Raw genomic sequence first — 16,105 nt, forward strand, 5'->3', positions numbered from 1 at the left:
TAACTCTTGCTCAACTCGAAAACTTCAAAGATACACAGATAAACAGAGCGCCAAAGCGAGGGAGATACGGATACGCATACGCCCCGAGAAAATCATCGGCCTACAAATGAGCAAAGTTTTACTTTTATTTGATTTGCACGAGAGACCCAAAAGGGAATATACAAAAAATTTCGGCTGTTTGCCTTTGCCTTTCTCTTGGCTGTTTCCGATTTATTTTTTTTTTATATATTTTTGTTGGCCCAAAAACAAACGGCAAAAAGTTAAGTTCAAATCAGAGAAAACAAGGAAAAGTCATACAAATTTGCTGAGCAAATGGTGGAAATATTAACACGCGTGTCTGTTTGCCACTCGCATGTCTGTGAAATTAAAAATGAACTCACAGGCACACTGGGGAAAATTGGGGGAGTAAGTTGAAGGCTTTGGAATATATTAAATAAGAAAAAATAAATAAAAAAGGTAATATTGATTTTAAATAAAGAATTATTAGGAACTAATGTTGTTTTGAATTGATTTTTAATGACCTTAAATACTAATTATATTTAATTAAAAAAACAAAGAACATTAAGAAACAAAAGAGCTGTTATTTATATATTAAATTGCCAGTTTTACAAGTGCATGAAAAATGCGAAGGCAAACCTAATGTTTGGTGCTTTCGGGCCTGAAATCAAAAAACATTAACGCGTTGCGTGTCTGCAGCTCGGTGCGTGCGTGTGTGTGTGTGTGTACTGGGAATATAGGTATATGGGTGTGTGGGGCAGGACGAGTGGGTGAGCCACTTCATCACCGCGGCAGGACCAACGGCATATGCAAATATTTCAGGCAAACCAAAGCGACACTCAACATTCGTTCCGACCCCAGCGGCTTAAGTTTGCGTTTTTATTTAATTGCGGAAATTGTGGCTTCGCCCTGACTCACACACACCCGCCACACACACACTCACCCACTCTTGCACAGATACCGCACACGAAGATTCTTGAGAAAGCGCCTGCCTTTATAATTTCTTTCATAACGCAACCAAGCATTGTAACATATTTTTATGGCCTCACATTTTTCAGATTTCATACAGTCTCGTGTCGGTTTCTTCAGCTGGCTTTCCCTTCTCTGCCACATTCTCGGCATTCCAAAAGCAGATATGAGTTTTGATACCGTCGAAGTGGTTGCAGCCTCCCCGGCTTCCCTCTCTGACTTCCCTTTTGGTATGCCACCTCTGCAAAAAAAAAAAAAGAAACAGAAAACACACACAAATTGAGTCAAGTGCGTCGTCTTCCTCGATGGGAAAATGGGGAAAAATGTAGAGGATATGGGACCTGGGGAGCACATCCCACCTCGCCTGACAAGCCAAACTAATTAGAAAGTCACTTTAGAAGCCGTTTCACCGCTCCCACAGGTCGAAAGTCGTTGAGCATAAAATTAAAACCGACCAAAATGTGATTTCGTTTCGTGTGAATCTTATGAATGTTAATACAGAAATGCCTAATCATAACCCAATTACCTCCTCAGGCACTGCAATTGAACTAATTATTTCCTCGTTTCTGTTTACTTTCAGGTATGTTATATTTCCCCCAATAATTGCTGATCATTAGGAGCCACACGACGTATACGTAATATGCCTTAACTTGAGTTTATTGATCTTAATTAATGCACAGGAAGTTTTTTTATTAAGAATATGTCGGGAAGAGGAAATATATCAGGTTTATGGAGTAAACATAAATCAAAAGTGATGTTTTCTTAAAAAAAAAACTAATAAATTAATCTTAAAAGTTGTTTTCAGGCAGGAATAATTATATATTTAATTAAGTTATAAACTGTTAAGTTATTAAGCTATAAAAAACATCATAAATGCTATAGAAAATGCTAAACTCTCTACAAGTTCCCTTAAAAAACTAGCTGATTCATTATGTGGCACGTGTCATATACGTAATATGTCCGAACTCGTCTTTATTGATTTCAATTAATTGCCAAGGGGTTTCGGGTGGCGCTGGCATTTAGGAAAACGGCTCATAAATGAATTGGAAAAGCGTCGAACGAAACAAGCCAACCAACAAATGGCGGGCAATCAGGTCCGTAAGTGGCTTACGCTTACGCCTCGGCATCGACTTAGCCGGAATATCGATGTTGGGAAACGCTCTCCAAAACCCCCAAACCCCATTTCCACGGCGGCAGCTGGTAATGTGTTCGAGCGCGGGCCCATATCAAAGCATTACGATCTAAATGACACTTTGACAGGAGCACGGACCTGGCACGGAGTTCGGTACGGGGTGTGGGGCCCTCCCAGGTTACCTGCCCGGTTACCTGTTCGGTTACCCGGAGTTCAGTTTCAGTTGCACGCAGTCGATGGCAGCGATGGGCGATAAGGGGAAGAAAAATCGAGGCAGCCCGCTCGCTCACATGCCCGCGACACACGCTACTTAACTGTTAATATTTAAAGTTGCAACGAGAAGGCGGCGGCACTGAGAGAAAAATACTTGACAAGTGGATTATGTATAGAAAAAAATAAATATAAAAATAAGCAATAGGCTACAAGGCAAGAGAAAAAAATCTATAAATTATATTAGAAAATTCCTGCAAAATTATTTATAAAATTGAGGGAAAGTAAGAACTTTCGTATGGGGTTTATAAAAGTTAAATCTATACAAATCTTAACCCAACATCTGTGTTTTCCCTAAGTGCATTAGCAATCGCAGCAGCAGCAGCAGCAGCAGCCCCAACAGCGAACCGGAAGCGGAAAGCTTTTCGCCTGCGGAAGTGTTTCGTGCGCGCCAAGTTTATATAAGCGATGGCGATACGTTGTAGCATGTGTGTGTGTGTGCCAAGTGTGTGATCTGTCTATGTATTGTGCTGCAGCTGCTTATACGGGTCCTTCTGTGGAGGGTAATGATAAAAGCAGCCCCGCACAATGCGCTCAAACAGCCAGCACTTACAAGAGCGACCGCTGTTGTTCGCCGTGTTGTTTCTAGAGGTGTTTTCCCACTGCTGCTGTTGCTGTTGCGTATTGTTGCTGCTGCTCACCCGAGACACTAACGAACCGACGACAGAACGGGAGTTCACGCCTTTCCCGCCTCGCGGCTGGGAAAACACTTTCACTGGCAGCCGGAGTGCTGCTGCTGCTGCTGTTGGTTTTCAGTTATCCAGCTTGGGGTAATTGCGAATCACACACTGTGATTTGCCCCAAACACTACAATGCACAAAGAGAAAATATTTATAAAACCAGCAAAGGTTTACAAGAATTTCCTCCTTGTCTAAGCTTGTATTTATCCTTATAATGTATACAGTTTTTTGTATTTAAACCTCTTGGCATTGATTGAGTCATGATAGAAATAATTCACAAAATATCCTTACTCATTTTTTAAGAGTCTACAAAATGAACTTATAACTGGTTTTTGTAGCTCTGTGTATTATTGACTGCTCCCGTTTTTCGTTGCTCCACTGCACCCGGCGATTGCTTCTCATTTTGCCTCATTTCTAGCTCCATTTCCGTGGCAGTGGCAGTCGATGATTCCAGTCGACATCTTGTTCGCCGCTTCCGTTTGGCTTAGCTGGCCGTGTTGTAGTATTTGCCGCATTTGTTGTCGCTCGTAAGCGCTGCACAATCACCGCAGCTGCTTTGCATTTTCCAATGGCTTTTCCTTCCCTTTCCTTTTGGCTTTTTTCCCCTCCAGTCCCTAGGGCGACCTGGGCGACTGTCGCGTGTCTTTGTAGATTGAAAAACATTTTTCCGTGATTTTTTGTTGTCCGCTGTTGCTGTTACTACTGCTGCTGCTGCTGCTTTTGTAGTTTTTCCTGTTATTCTCTTGGCATTTTCACATTTTGCATGTATTTTGTTGACAGGCCGAAAATAATCTAGGTGGCTCCCATGCATTTATTTCTATTCCATGCAGGATCTCTATTCACGGTGGCATTCAAATGGCTTGACTACGTGACGGCTGAAGCTTATACTTTGGTGGGGTTGTGTATTTTTTGATTGAGCTAGTTTAAAATAGGTTTTTAAGCAAATATTGATGGGATTTCGGGGATTATTTTCATTGTGGTTTCTGATGGATTTATCAAATAAACATTTTAAATTAATTAAGTCTCAAGCATATTCACCTTAAAGTAACTACAAAACATCTTTAAGACGATATCGATTCCCTCTTCGAAGGCTAATTAAGGCAATGCCCATTGACCAGGTTCAGTGTTCCGAAATTGCCTCGTTTATTGCCCCAACCAATTGTATCGGGTTACTGTTCAACTGACATATGCTAATTTGTAATTGTACGTTTGTGCATTCGCACACACTCATCCATGGCATGGCATGCACCCTCACCTTAGCCCCTGGCCCAATTAGAGGCGGCCATAGGACAATAGGAATGGTAGAGGCACAAAAACAGCGACCAAATAACATAACGACGAGTTGTAACAACAATTGCGGATATAATATGCATAATTTATAATTTCTGCGGTCACTTTCATGCGCGCTGTTAATTGAAGCATACTTTCGAGAGCCGACTGAATTTATTGACATTTATATGATTTAATTAAAATGCCATAAAAAGTATACAAACAGACACGAGGGCTCAGGCTCGGGCTCCACACAAACAAATCAAAAGCGGCCACATTATAAATATGCATAAATTAATGGCACTGCTAGGCACAAGTTAAACAATTTAAGCATTAAAACTGTCCATCGCTCTGTCAATTGGCCAAATTGAAATATAAATATATATAAATAATTGAGGCTGTTTGCCGTTGCGACAATTATGCGACTGCAAAGTCTGGCAAATCTTTCGGTAAGCTCCATAAAAGCTTCCGCATTATGTTTACAAGCTAATAAATGTCAGCAGGAAAACTGCAAACGGCCAGAACGGCAAACTGCAGACCGAAACTGCTAACTGCTAACTGAAACTCGCAACTTGCAACTCGAAACTCAAAACTCGAACTCCAGCGATGCCCGAAATGCAAAGCCAACAAATGGCCGGCAAGGACAAACAAATTAAGCTCCTGCATTTTGCATGAAGCCAATTGCATTTTGGGCAACCGGCCAAAGGACGTCGACCAGAGTGGTCTGTTTGCCGGCTTTTTGGCCAGATCAAGTTGTTGCAAAGTTGGAGAGCACACTCACAGGAGGGTCAGGCAGCCCCACAGATTATTTGCAGCTCAGTGGAGTTGGCCTAATTGATTAATGATCCCCCACCGATCGCCCCTCGAGATGAGTCAGCGATTTGCACGAACCCACTGCTGACCTTTAATCCGCTGACCCGAGTTAAAGCCAAAACTTGAAAGGGCAACGAAGCTAGTAGGGGTTGATGGGGGTGTGGCAACGATTCTGATGGAAATTCAATGTACCATAGGCTGACAGTTACACAGAGAAAAAATATTATAATAGAATAATATTATAATATTTTGTTATTTACTTGAGTTAGGAATTTAAACTCTAAAATATATTTAGAAATTCCGGAAAATCGAATTAAATATCTTTACTTTATAATTAATTATTTAATAAATATAAAAAACATAGTTTATATTTTTATAATTAAAATGTTATATGCATATTCATTAGAGGTTCTTGTATCCCTCATTAAAATGTTGAAAATTCTGTACAAAATTTGCAAAATTTTACTTTTTGTTAATTGCAATACCCAATTTATCGCTAGTAATACTTTTTTACCTGCCCAATATGTCTAGATCGACTTGACTGTTGATGCTGAGAAAAATATAAGCGATTTATACCAATTTTAAATAATTGTATCATGATTTATTCCATCATATCAGCCCGCTTATCTGACTTAAACTATAAATTATACATAAATAATATTTAAATTAAATTTCCTAAAAGAAAGTAAACTTTTCTCGCTGTATTTATGAGCGCTTATAAATAATAACGATTTGGCTAAACCGGAAGCCAAAGTAACAACTTCCTTTTGTACGAATGTTAACCCGTTCGGTCACATGCCACTCACACGGTGCCTGCACATGTGTGTGCGTGCATTCATTTATGATTGAGTGCGCTTTCAGGGGGTGAGTGTGAGTGGCTGCCAGTGTGTATGGGTAATGAGCCCGCTCGCACACACACGCCGTACAACAACACCAAAAAAAGGGTCAAAAAACGCAGAATGTTCAAAATGAAACGTCAGGAACAACAACAAAATTGCGTGTATGTTTTTTTTTACTTCTTATTTCATTTCGTTTCGTTATATTTCCCGTTGTATAGGCCTACACATCATCATCAACGTGTGGTTGTTTTTGTTGGCAACCCTTTCGGAGTCGCTTTTTGTAGCTCGCTTTTTGTGAATTTCCGTCTGGCATGAAATATACGACGCGTCCTCCCTTTGTGTGTGTTTGTGTGTCGCAAAGTCATGCAGTAAAAATTACACATGTACACACTTGTGTGTGTGTTGTTTTTTGGTGCACGCAACAACACCAGCGAAAAATTTAATTTGAATTTGCACATCAAATTCGTACATAAATTCGTGTTAAAGCGAACGCGAACGAGAGGTGTGTGTTTGTGTGTGGCGTAGTAAAAAATTTAATTTATTAAAAAGTAGGCGAAAAAAGTGCACGATTTAATCATTCATATGGCCATTTATGTGTCAGGATATCGCTGGGCTCTATGACATAATAAACGTCATCATTTGACAGCCATTTCTTTTGCGACATATTAATTGGCCAAGGCACCAACTCCGCCTGGCCATTCGCACCCACTAAACCCTATAGATATAACAGGAAATTTGTTTGGCCCGTAAGAGATAACCACCACCACCGACGCATAAGGAACAAGTTTTTCTGGCCCGCAGTTTGGCTTTTACCCAGATTTGAACGTTTGTGCGACTTTCAGTTAGTGGCGTCACAGCAAATTCGTTAACTGCAATGGTTTTTGGCCAAGGCACAACTTTTACAAAGTGATTATTATTGTATGGAAACTTTGTGCGGCCTGGTCGAAAAGTCTGTCTAGTTCTAGTTCGTCCTCCCCGTTGTAGTTACATATGTAAAACCTCCAACAACAAAAAAAAAAAGAGACAAGAAACTAGGTAAAACTTATGTGCTCAAAGTTTTTGGTACAATTTTCATATGCCCTGTAAAGGAATATCGCATGACACGAGCAACAACAAACCGACAGCGCTGAAGACAACGTGGACTAACACCAATTAAAAGTCATTTAACATCTACCCTCGTATAGAGCACACTTCTGTACAGTGGAGGATGAAATAATAGGACTAACTGAGTGCTTAGAAGGTTGTTTGTATTTTAAAAAGAATTTATTGATTATAAAATTTAAACTTGAAGGTTTAAGTTTCATGTAAAGGTAAACATCCCATTTCTTTACTAATTACTTAAATAATTTGCACTTAGGGATAGACTGCACTGGCTAAGACCCTTTAATAACAAGATGCAAAACGGACATATTATATATACATATATACATAATATATATAACTAAACCTAATTTTCTGGTGAAGTTGATAAAGTATTTATTTATTTTAGACTTTCAAAGATTCTTACTTAAGAATTATCAAAGTTATAATCTTTATAATAAAAAGTATATATTATAAAAGATCACTATGCTCTATTTTCTTGCCCGCCATTGTGTGCAGCTAAATTGTGGGCGGGGACCGATAACCGACAGCGGTCTTAGACTGCCTCTGACAGCTTCTGGTCATACAAAGTAAATGGGTTCAAGTGTTTAATATTTCAAAAGTGTTTTCGCCAAACTACGTGGTGTGATGTGGTGCGAGATGCTGTGCCCCATCATGGTGTAAGTGTGGATGGTGGTGCGAAATGCTATTGGAAATGACCGGAGCTGGAGCTGGAACCGGAGCACGTGTCGGTTTAGTTGTCGACAAGTTTATTATCACAGTTGGGCACACAAAACTTTGCCCTTCCCGGTTTTTGGTCTGGTCTGGTGGTCTGGTGGTCATAAATAAATTAACTACTTAAATTTGCTTGCGGTGCAATCAGTGCGGGGTAATTGCGCTTGAGCATAGAGTAATTTCGCAAACAGAAACAAAAGGTCACCAGGAAATAGAGAATTTGAGTTATTCAGAAAGAAGATATTTAAATGAATAAATTATTTAAAAACATGATTCATTGAGACTGATATGAAATACAGAGAAATAAGACCAGTTACCAGATTTTTTCTCAGTGCCTTGGGTCACTTTACATGCGTATTTCGACCAAGTCGTGTCAATCAGCCTTGACCACAATGGAAACATCTTCTTTTTTTGTCGGCCTCTAGAGTCAGATTCTGAGCCAAGGCGGCAAAGTGGCCATTACTCTAATTAACCTTATTTCATTCTCAATTATAAGCGGCAAGAACAAACAGCAGAAGAAGCAAAAAACAACACTAATTGTAACAAGCGGAACAACAAGAAAATTCCAAACGAAACCGAAAAGGAAAACCAAAACAATTGCCTTAAAACATAATTGTTATTTTGTGCCTTTTCCTCTTTTGATTTTCCTTTTTGCCAGTTGCCAGTTGCCGCGTGCCGACTTTTTGGCTCAACCCAAAAAAAAAAAACAAAATAAAAAACCCCAGAAAAGGCAAATTAAGTTTTTTGCTCAAATTTAGTCTGACGCGCGTTGGCAAAACAACAAGAAAAACAACAAGAGCGGCAGAAACAACAATAATAACAAGCCGCCTTGGCTTTTGCTTTGCTTAATTTACCATTTTTCACTCTTATCGCCCCTCGAGAACGAAGGTGGCCATAAAAATAAGGCCAAAAGCAGCCCCAGCAGTTGGACTGGCTGTCTTAAAGTTTAAGCTGCGAGCGTAACAATAATTTAATGCGGCTCTTAAATTGTTTGTAAAATGTTCAACAACCGCCAACCGACAGCGGCAAAGTTAAAAAGTGGAAAAGTTTTTCCCGCTTTATTTTTTGTTCTTTTCTATTTAACGTAATTTTCCCTTATTTGCCGCGTCTGCCACAGAGCCAGCGCCAGCGCCCTGCTCCCTTGGCTAGCTCATTTCCCCACGCAGATTTTCCGGATTGTTGTCGAGCATATGTTGCCCTTGCCTCATAATGTGGCATATTTGGCAGCTCGACAGCCACGATTGAGTCTCGTGCCATGTGCTGTTGTCTTCATTTCGAGTCCTTCCTTCCGCTCTGGCTTTTCTTTTTTCCTTCTCATCATTTTCTTCACTGAGAAAACAAGCATCCAAGGAAAAATTCGAAGGTTTAGTGGGGGTTTTCTTGAGAAATATGCTTAGGGAAAATATTAATGTCTAAGAACATTTCTGTTTCTTCTAGTTTCCTTCATTTAAGTATGCAAAATATTTTTTTATATTTAAAAAATATATTAATATATATAAAAATATATTTTTCTGTGAAAAGTAAAGTATTATACAGATCAAAATTTTATTTTTCTGTGTTAAAAAATCTTTACAGCGGGGGAAAAACAAGGCCACACTTAGGGCTTTCTCTTTCGTTTTCGTGGTTAAGCAAATGTTTAACAAACCAAATCTGAGATTTGCATTTTATGCTTTCGCCTTCCCTTTCCCCCCAGAAGCTTTCTTTCATGCTTGGATAAGCTCGGCTTTAATGCTTCTAATCGGGCTTAAAATCAAGGGTGTTGGCAGGGGAGAAAAACCAAAGAAAACAGCTAAAAAAAAAAAATTCAAATAATTTAAAAGAAAACTTTTTGTCACATCAATCGCAGCAGTGACATGGGAAAACTTTGCGGTCTGGCTGAAAAGCTACTTAAGTGCTAAACCCTTTTTCGGAAAGGAAATCCTTCACTTATTTGCTCATTTCTAATTCCATTTCCTCTTGGCTCTTATTCACACTTCAGTCGAGCCAAAGAGCTCCAGACAAATTATTGACACGCTCAAAGCACACAGACGGACGGGCACAGAGCGAGGGAAAAGCCATTGCTCAAAGGCATGAAAATGAAAACATTTTCACTTATTTGCCCAGAAATTGGATAAGAATCGAAGTGAAATTGGATCTCGCTCATTGTCGATACACTTGGCACACAGCCTCCTCGCACAGTTTTGGCTTTGTTTTGCTTTTAACTGCCTCTGCCTGCCCGCTGCTCTGGTGTTGTTAGCTTTGCTGGCACATCAAGCATTTTCCGGCTATTTTCCCCAAACCCCCCAGTGAACCCCTGCCAAGCTGCTGGTTGCTGGTTGCCCCCTCGCCGCACTCTTATTATCGTAATAGAATTTGCCAAATTGAGGTTGAAATACCATGGCTTGGTTTTCCGCCAGGAACACAGAGAAAAATTCGAGAGGATTTTTGCAAATTTATGAAAGAAAACTAGAAATATGAGCAGGGATTTCAAAACTATTGACTGTAAAGTTTACTCTAAATATTTAAGCTGAATTTTCTTCTTAATTTCTTCTTTATCTTTCATTTATATCCTGCTTTAACTTCAAAATTTCCTCTTTTTAGCCATATAAACCGTTGACCTTAATTTATACAAGTTACCCTTATTTTCGCCAAGTGCTTTCTCCTTTTTTTTGGCATCCGTTTATCGTTTGATTGTTTGTCTGCCTCGCCCTTCATTTTGCCAGCTTGGTGTGTGTTTGTCTGTTTGTTTGCTTATTTGGCGGGACTGCTGCTGGTTCGCTTATCAATTGCCGTTTTTATTGCCATTTTAGCCGCCGCCCCGCTGGCTTCCTTTATTGAGTACGACAAAAATTCATCGCCTGGGCCCAAGGGCGCGTGCCAGCGAGCAAACAGCCTCATTGGAGAATTGTCAAAGGCACTCGGTCCGACATTGACTAGCCTGCGGTTGAGGTCCACCTTAAACAGCCCCCCCGTTTAATTGTTTACTTTGCGGCAATTGGCCTTTTGCGGCAGTGCGGTGATTGAATGCCAGATATCACATTTCGCCTCGGCTATTAGGGAATTATGAAATTCCAATGGTCATTTGTGGGGAAAATTCTAGAATCGATAAGGCAGACAATTGTTTTGATTTCAAAAAGCAGTAGGGGAAAGATTATTCCTTTTTTGTTGGCTTTTTGGGCGGAGCCAAAAATCTGTATTAAATTTGGTTTTGTTTAATATAATTTGTATGTATAATATATTTTAGTTGATTTGATTGATTTGATTCTCGTCATCCGCCAACTTGATTCGTCGTTTTTTTAATCAAACTCGTTTTCTTAACTCGAAGGTTTCCTCTTAAGCTTCTCTTTGTATCTCGTCGCTTTTACTCGTCATTCTTTTCGAGCCTTTTTTAAAGGTTTTCAGGATTTATTTATTTGACTTAACTCGTCCTTTTTTTGTCAATCTTGTCGTATTAAGTGGTTGCGTTCCTTCTTAGTTAGGATATTACATTTTCTTTTTACTATTAACTTAGTCGTTTTAACTTTAAGAATTCTTAGTAAGCATAGCTCGTCGTTTACTTGGTAAACTCGCTGTCTAAACTCGTCGTTTTCATCCCAAGTTCCTTGTCTTAACTCATCGTTTTGTTCTTAACTTAGTAGTCTATAATCGTCATTCTACCTTGCTCAAAAACTTTTTATTTTAATAATAATTTAATAATAATTTTGCGTAAAACCGATTTAACGATTTTTCATTGAATTAAATTCCTTCTAAAACAAGAAAGAAAGCTAACTTTGGCCAGCCAAAGTTTGTATACCCTTGCAGGTAACAATTAAAATATATCATAACTAAGCCAAAAATGCATTAATTTCGATTCGGAAAGCAGTTTTGTGTTAGTTTTCATAAATTTAAAACAACTGCATACCAAATTTAAAATTTTAAGAAATCAAGATTTTTGGCCATTTTTGCTAATTTTAATGATGTAACCCCTTATCAAATTTCGCAAAAATGGCCAAAAAATCGATTTCTTCCGGACATGTCTAGAAAGATTCGCAAGTTGATGCTGATCAATAATATATATGGTTTATGGGGTCGGAAATGATTCCTTGACTTAGAAAAATATTATTTTGTATTATAAAATCGGATTTTTTATATAAAAAAAACTTCTTGATTTTTTTTTAAATTAAAAATATCATAACTTGGCCAAAAGAGCATTAATTTTTAATCGGAAAACTGTTCTGTGCAAGATTTTCTACAGTTAAGAAATCTGCATAATTCATTTAAAAATTTTGAAAATTCAATTTTTTATCAAAATCAAAAATTTTAATGATGTAACCCCTTATAAAATTTTCCAAAAATGGCCAAAAAATCGAGTTCTTCCTGACATATCTAGAAAGATTCCCCTATTGATGCTGATCAAGAATATATATACTTTATAGGGTCGGAAAGGTCTCCTTCACTGCGTTGCAAACTTCTGACTGAAATTATAATACCCTGCAAGGATATAAAAATGTACAAACGAAAGTAATGAAAAACAAAAACAGACACATTTCATTACGAATATCCTGAAGGCTTGTCCTAACTATTGGCACAAAAAATTGCCCTTATTGATTAGTCAGCCCTCCGTTTGTGATCTCAAAGAGAGCAGGCAAACTCGAAAAAAAATTCAGGATAAGCCCCCGGCGAGAGTAGCTCATTGGGAATATGTCAAGTGGACTAACCTGGCTGGAAACTCATCGGGGCCCACGCTGCGTATGAGTAACGCGCTCGTCACGGCATGTCGTCAACTTTGTTGGTTCATTGTGAGAGTTTCATATTCCCTTTCCCTGACTCTTGCCACATTTTTTTTTTTCAGCTACCATATTCTGGCCTGCTCTTTTGTCCTTTTGCGTTGCACCGCATTGTAGCTGCGGTTGGCAACAAGAGCCTTAGGGGAAAAAAATAGGAGGGAGGCAGGGGAAGTTGCTAAAGCATTCTTTGTTTCTAGGCAATTTCAGTCACTTACTCTGCGCCGTTGTTATTGCGACTCCAAAGTTGCCGTTGGCCTAGCCGTTGCGTTGTCGCTGGCGATAAAACTGTTACTGCTACTCGTACAGCTACTGCCACAAACTACTGATGTCGTTACCGCCTTTGGGTCTTGCTGTTACTCCACTGAGCAGAAAATTGGTATTATAACAACTCATTTAGGATTGATTAAAGTATTAAGCTAAGTATGCCGCAGAATCGGAATCGAATAGGTTTAATTTGTGTTTAGAAAATGCAAAAAATACTTTGTTAGCCACCTTACAATTTTTATTCAAGGATAACTTGATTTTTCTCTAACTTTCCTAATTAATTTCTCACAATATCCCTCCCATTTTCTTGCTTAATTTCTTTTAAAAATGTGTATACTTTTTCCCAGTGTCCTTCGGTTCCGTGTTCGTTTCCAGCTTATCCCTTGGCCCCACCTTGTATCGGTGTCGTGTGTGTTGTCTGTCTCCGCTTGCCATAACAGCAAAGTTGGCTACAAAACTGCTGCCAAAGCCCCAGTCGACTCCGTTGCCCTTGCAAGCCGGCACAAGGACCACAAAACGTGGATGCCATGGCAGCTTCACCTTGGGCATATTGATGAACCCGACACTTTAATTAGAGCGTCAATAATATGGATGAATGCAGTCTCAGTCCGAGTTCCTGATGTCGTTTGTCAGAAAATTTAATTTGCCATTCACTTACACGCCACTTGGTCCTGCGGCGTGTTTGCACCAATTAACAGGGGCCAGGAGTTCTCAATGAAAATTACAATTAATAGTCCTGGTATTTTTCACTCCTTTTGCAGGTGGCTGAAGTGCCATCCATGCAGCTCTTAGCACAAGTGACTGGGCTGGACAGGCGTGCAAATCGTTATAAATTATGGTGTCAACTCAGGCCTGAATTAGTCTTGACACGCACACAAAGGCCCAGTGACGCCCACATATATGTACACAGTTGTGGTCAAAATTATAGAGCTGGTACTTAAGTTTCCTATTGGTTTACAAACAATATATGTGAAAATAATACCTTGAATGCGAAGAAGTTTACGAATCACAAACCATATATATCTGGGAATATCTTTGACCCTCGGCCTGTCCTTCAAGTGTATCGATCTATAATTAAGATAACTCCAGTACACCATGTACACCATGTACGAGTACATGCCTGGCCTGCCTGCCTGTCTGCATGAAATGGCTTCATTATGGCCACTCCGAATGGGCTGAATCGCACTCGCGATGGCATCCAGATAATGCCGACTTATTTGTTTATGAAATTGACCTGCGATTATCGCTGCAGCGGAAACGGAAACAGAAACTCCAAAGGGGGACTTATTGCGTGTGTGTGCCGCCTCATGAATAAAACATATGTATGTATGTATGCCCCCATTGTGGGCGTGGCAGACTGTCTGTCTGCCTGCTTTTCACACAATAAAAGTTTTCCAACAGCGAAAACGTTTTGTTAACTTGTTCACAAGTGTCGGTCGTGTGTGTTTGGCAAAGTCCCAGCCAAGAAATCTCCATTCTCCCAGTGATCCCGCATCCTTAGCCCCAAGGATCTGTTGTAAAAATCCGTTCACACAATTTAACGCACAAGTTCGAAGGGGGTGAAAAAATAAGAATCAACTTTCTGCAAATGCATAAAACTTTCGTATTGACAATAAACGCCGACAGAAGACTTTCCAATATGGAAAACTCGGGAAAAGTAAGGGATAAGTAAAGATGTAAGTGCTTATTCACATATATGTAGTCTTGGCATATTGCCGAAGATAAGACCCGCAGGCCGCGTTCAAGCTTTTAAATAAGTTTTTAGTTTGTTGCCAATTAAGTCAATCAAAAGGATAGGTATATTTATAAGGTAAAGGAACGGGTGATAAAAATAAATGAATATTTTTGAAAAGTAATTTTTTAGATGGTGAATCTTAGGTCCCTATTTCTTAACAATATAAATTTCCTAATAATATATAATTTCTACTTAAAATTTTACCCCCCTTTCTTTAATAATCTAACCTTATAAAATCAACTTTAAAATTCGACAAGTACAATATCTTCATGTGCAGTCCGAGGAGGGAAAGTGCATTCGTTTTTACGGCCAGACACAAAAGCGTACGAAATTCAATGAGCTGCAAAAAGCAGCTAAAGTCGCTGCTGCTGCCAGATTTACGCCAAGAAAAATGTCAGACCGGCAGCTGCGGGCAGCCGACCTGCATTGCACCCACACTTTCAGCCAGTTTAAAATTTTTTTCCTCAACAAAAAAAGTCTATATAGAGGAAAAGAAAGCAAAGTTTGGAATCCAACTGAAAGTGTAGTTGACTGCGGTCTGAGCAGACGGCAGACAAATTGCGCTCGTAAATGCTTTAAATTGTGCACTCCGGCTGGCTCCAAATTGAAGTTGAGCTGGAAAAAGTGAAGCCGCGAAGAGACCAGGGCAAAACAAGGCGAAACAAAAGTTGCCAAAGGAGCGTGCAAAAAATTGCTGAGCGTGTTAAGAAAAATGTTTTCGTAAGCTGCGAACAAATGCGCGACAATATTTTCATCTGTGTGTGGCAAATCTTTGCTTAAAGTTGCCTTTGCACACCTTTACCTTCGAGAGGGGGGGCGGCAGCTTACTCTTTTCCGTTTCAACGGCTGCAACCAAAAACCAGAAATGCCAGGAGCCACACTTGCCATTTTCCAGTTGCCTTTGGCGGCTTCGCCTGGGTTGATAACCCAAAACCGAGTGCCACTTAAGACCAAAAGGCAAAGGGCTGGGCACACGGAAAGAATAAAGGAGTGAGAAGTAGTTCTGAAAATATTTATAGATAGATAAACTGATAGATAGATAGATAAATAGAAGATAGTTACATCGAGAGATAGGAAGATAGATAGAAAGATCGATTGTTATCTAAATATATAGATGGATAGTTTTATGGAAAGATATAGAGATAGATAAATATATAACTTGATAGATAGATAGATAGGCAGAGAGATAGATAACTATATATGTAGATGGTATAGCTTTCTAATGATTTAAAAGCTTATTCAAATATTAAACTTCCTTAACTAATATGATGAGTCTTAGAATAGGAAAAGAATTCTTTTAAAAAACCATTTCTAATCAAAATTAAGTTGAAAGGAAATCACACCTCAAATCTAAGTAATTACTTTAAAAAACCAACATTAAAATCAGCTTGAAATCATGTATAAATATCACTTAAAACCTTTTCTCGCCGTGCATGCACACTTGAACTCTTTGGTGCCTGCAACAGTTGCAAGGTGTTAGATGTCAAACTGTTAAGTTAATTCAGTTACCTCTGACTTTTCAACTCTTGAACTCGGCTGGCTTTCCGCTGGTGTTGGATTTTTCAATTTACAGTTTC

At 39.2% G+C, this 16,105-nt stretch overlaps 1 protein-coding gene and 1 long non-coding RNA gene across 2 annotated transcripts in view; one reads left to right on the forward strand and one right to left on the reverse strand.

Moving 5' to 3' along the window:
• Gfrl (Glial cell line-derived neurotrophic family receptor-like) overlaps window positions 1–16,105 on the forward strand; it is a 65,030-nt gene that overhangs the window by 6,860 nt on the left and 42,065 nt on the right. The window lies entirely within an intron of this gene.
• On the reverse strand, window positions 1,096–12,992 carry LOC138928796 (uncharacterized). Its single transcript, XR_011445172.1, has 3 exons — window positions 12,745–12,992; window positions 12,461–12,666; window positions 1,096–1,207 (listed from the first exon to the last, which is right to left on the reverse strand). It is a non-coding gene; the product is annotated as an uncharacterized lncRNA (long non-coding RNA).

The sequence above is a fragment of the Drosophila kikkawai genome, chromosome 3R (genome assembly GCF_030179895.1).
Source record: "Drosophila kikkawai strain 14028-0561.14 chromosome 3R, DkikHiC1v2, whole genome shotgun sequence".
NCBI classification, from domain to species: domain Eukaryota; kingdom Metazoa; phylum Arthropoda; class Insecta; order Diptera; family Drosophilidae; genus Drosophila; species Drosophila kikkawai.